Source organism: Zingiber officinale, chromosome 5A (genome assembly GCF_018446385.1).
Source record: "Zingiber officinale cultivar Zhangliang chromosome 5A, Zo_v1.1, whole genome shotgun sequence".
Classification (NCBI taxonomy): Eukaryota; Viridiplantae; Streptophyta; class Magnoliopsida; order Zingiberales; family Zingiberaceae; genus Zingiber; species Zingiber officinale.
The window spans coordinates 79,260,951-79,265,170 of NC_055994.1; the positions used below are offsets into that span (position 1 = coordinate 79,260,951).

The 4,220-nt window shown below is 36.4% G+C and overlaps 1 long non-coding RNA gene across 1 annotated transcript; it reads left to right on the forward strand.

Annotated features, from left to right (window-relative positions):
* The first annotated feature begins 2,069 nt into the window (after nucleotides 1–2,069).
* Nucleotides 2,070–2,676, forward strand: LOC121982935. Its single transcript, XR_006112336.1, has 3 exons — nucleotides 2,070–2,108; nucleotides 2,192–2,248; nucleotides 2,621–2,676. It is a non-coding gene; the product is annotated as an uncharacterized LOC121982935 (long non-coding RNA).
* Nucleotides 2,677–4,220: the final 1,544 nt, after the last annotated feature.

Below are 4,220 nucleotides of genomic sequence, written 5' to 3' on the forward strand. Positions count from 1 at the left end.
TGATCTTACCCCTATTAGTCTTTTCGATTTATCAAAATACTTACGAAAGATCTAGCAAAATTAGAGAAAGAAAATGTTAAATTGAAATTAAAATTAGAAGAATCATGCTCCTTAGAGTTATTTAACAACCTAAAAATAGAAAATGATAGTTTGAAATTACAAATTGAAAACATGAAAACTGCTGCATTTCCAAAACAAATGGTTTTCAAAAATCAAAACTTAAAATTAATGGAAAGCCAAATTGGTATATAAGAAAACATCAGGGACAACTTAGAAAAATTCCCAAGACTTATGTACCGCCCAAATATTTAGCCAACCCTGTAGCAAGGAACCTATATTGGGTTCCAAAATCTTTACTAGGTTAAAATTCTCTTTAAGTTAAGGCTTTCAGAAGAAAATTAAACATTAAAATTTCTTTATAAGGCTTTGACTAAGGAAGTGGTTGTTGCTCCAATAACCAAGAAGGTCTAGTGCCTCGCCACGACCTGGAAGTCAAAATATTGGAATAAAAATGTTTAATTAACTTTCTGATAAAGTGTTAAAATTAAGATTAAATAATGCTTTAGAAAGTTTCTTTTAATTAACTTAGAATTTTGAACATGTTTTAGACCCCGTTTTTGCTGTGATCAAAGGGGGAGAGATAGACACAAGTTAAGGGGGAGTTAGAAATATTTTTAAATTCTATTTTGAATTTTTGTAAAATGATAATCTGTTCAAAAAATTGGTATTAGATCTGAGCTAAATCTTATGTTGCAATTTATGCTTAAAAAATTAGTTTAGTAATTTCTTCAAAATTACCTGTCTGTTTAACCCTAACTTGAACTTGGGTTGATGCGTATCAAAAAGGAGGAGATTGTTGGACCCTGTGGGTATTTTGATGTGATCAACCAAGTTAGTTAGGTCCTACTTTGTTATTTGATCCCTGTGTCTAAGTGTGCAGGAACTTAGGAGCGCAGGAAGTCGAGTAGAAGACGCAGCTAGCGAGAAGGACGACACGGAAAGAGAGCCGACGGGCTCAGTGCGTCCGAAGGACGAGAGAGCTGCGGAAGAATACACCGGTGAGCAAGAAGAACGTGTGCGACGTTCGAGGGACGTAAAGCCGGGGCGGAAGACTGCTCGAGGAGAAGGCCAGGAATTGGGTTCGGGTGAGCCCTATTCCGATTGGCCGCAATTACCCAAGCGAGCAGACCAGAGCAAGTCAACTGGGAAGTTGACTTGACAAGTGTTCGGTTGATCGAACGTCTTTATCGGTCGACCGAACCCCAATCATCAGAGACTAGCTGTTGGTGACACGTCAGCAACCAGCCGTTGGTGAAGTGTACGGTCGACCGAACCTTCTGATCGGTCGACCGAACCGAAGATAAACCAGAGACCTGGTCGAGCGATTTGATCGGGCCAGATCAGGTGGAGACCGTTGGCTGATCGGTCGACCGAACACTGTGATCGGTCGACCGAACGCAGGCTCGATCCAGAGAGGCTACATCTGGACGGAAGGTTGGGTAGGTTCAGCAGGTTCGGTCGACCGAACCTAAGGATCGGTCGACTGATCCCTCTCGAGTCAAATCCTGATCCTGAAAATCAGGTGATTTGATAAGTTTTGGAACCCCTATATAAAGGGGCCTCGAACAGCTATTCGGGAATCAACTCTGATTTTCATTTCCAAGCAACTTGTAAGAACTCTTAGTGTAAAAGGCTTCTCCGCTTTCAGAGAATGAGACGTTCCTAGTGCGCTTTCCAACTGCCTTGGATTAACAACCGAGTTGGTTGTAACCAAGTAAAACACTGAGTATGTTTTTCTCTATTTTTATTTTAGCTCTATTTAATTTTATAATTGTTTCTTTTATTTTAAAGTTGAAAGCTTTGAGAAGGATATTTGTTATTTGCAGGCAATTCACCCTCTTCTTGTTGGTCCCGCTGGACCAACAGATCTTTGTTCAACTCTTATCTTTCATCAATATTCAACTTTTTAATAGGTGAGATTCCCTCTCTCTCTCTATCTTCTCAAATTAAATTACCTGCGCCGAGAATTTTGCTCCTTTAGCAATGGAGAGTACGTTAAATCTAGTTTGGATGAATTGGAATTGTGGTGCACTAAATCAAAGCCAGAGGTAAGTATTATATATTTATATGCTTGTTTTAGTAAAAAAGTTCTTGTATATATATCTAAATCTTTTCTGTTTCTAAATTATAGCTTGTTGGTTCATCATGGGATGAACTTAAGCACACAAGACAAGCTATTGGTTTCTTGGTAAGTCAACTTTTTTATACATGGTGGTTTGCCATTCTACATGAAGTTTTCTCTTAGATATATGTAAATTCAGCATGTACAATTTTCTTGAATCAATCATTGACTAATATTTATTAGCAGGGACACCATTTCATAGCTTCATGATCTTGACCATAACGATTATAGTTTATCCATTTGATCTATTTCTGTTGTATATTGACTTGATTGAGTTGGGTTTTCCTAGCAAGTACATGTTATTTTTGAATGGCGAATTACCTCCTAGAAACCTATCAAGAAACATTATTTTTGTTGTTTAATTCTCTTATCTACTATTAGTTCGGGGGGAAACCAGAAGACTAGTCTTCATATGATAATTCTTGGTGCCATGTGCAGGTAATATTCCAGAAGTATAGGATTTCGTATGATGAGATAGTCAATGACCTCTGCCCAGTAAGCTTACTCTCCGGTTTACTCAAATCTATCGGATGTGCATTGAGATACATGAAAGCATTCGATACTAACAATTCAAATATTTGCAATAGTTACTAGTGCTTTTTTCTATTTATGCAGGTGCTTAGTGTTCAACAACTGTACAGAATTTGCACCCAGTATTATGATGACAAATATAACAGTCAGAGCGTCTCTCCAACTGTAAGTTCAAACGACTAAATCTTAGCATTCTTCAAGTTTTCGATAAACGAAGTAGTACATTATGCATTTCTTTGTTATTGTAATCTTCTTTTTCAACGTTCTTGTAATCTTTTTCAACATCTTTTAGGTACTATTGTCTTTCCATTTCAGAACCAACTATATCTTCCATTCATTCTTCTACAGGTACTTTCTGACATGAGTAAATTACTGGCAAATGATTCCGAGGATGGTGAAGTCACGTTTTTGTTGGACGATGATTTGAGGTACCAACGATGTTATACAATATATTGTAGTTGTTTTAAAGTTATAGAGCAATTCATATTAATTAGTTCGAATTTAATATATGATAGTTGTGTTAATGTTATGGAGCAATGCATGTTAATTTCTCTTTCACTTCTCATGATACAGCATTCCTTTCTCACTGGATGAAGTTTCAACCTCCGTGCACGACAAGGATTTACTCGATGTCAAACCACCCGAGGAACTTCTCAAATACACAGCCTTCCAATTCTTACAAGACTAAAGCTTTGGCAATCCAAGCGTGCATATACTTTTCGATAAACCAAGGAACATCAAAATTCTTTTAGATTATTTTGAGTTGTTTGTGATGAATTTTGGTCCCTATTTCTTGTAGTTTTGGTTCAATTCTTTGTTTGATTTAAAGAAGAAATATCCTTCTTCAGAATAGCAGTTTATTCTTCAGAATAACTTGCGATAGAAATATCCTTCTACAGCAATATAATGATTTGATTTCAGTGCCAAGAACAATTGTACAACAAAATATATTCTGAATTAGTTTTGTCGATCCAGAAGAATAAGATATGATTAATGTGAGAGATTTTGAGATCGTTTATTGTCATATATTTATAAGTCAATTAATTAGCTGACTTGAACATCCAAAAATAAAGAAAGAAAAGAAAAGCGAAACGAATTATTAGTTTGATAAATTTTAATGTAATCATTTTTCATAATATAATTTAACTGGAATTTGAAGGAAACTACGATTCTTTCTTCTAATATGATTTAACTGGAAAAAAAAAATCAAAAGATTCTTTTATAAAAAAATAAATTATTATTTACTAATGCTCATTACAATTAATAAAAAAATAAAACAAAATTCAAGAAAAAATAAAATTGATTTTCTTGATTTTTCTAATTGATTGCTTCGGCGGTGGCTGGGTCATCGTCGCCGCCGTCGTGTAGCCGCTGGTTGATCGGGGTGCTCCTCCGAGCGCTTTCGCTCAACGACCGGCTCCTCGTCCAATCCGGGCGACCATCATCGGATGCCGATCACACCGTCTCTTAATCGTTCCCATCGCCCTCGACGCCTTAATCCTCCGCA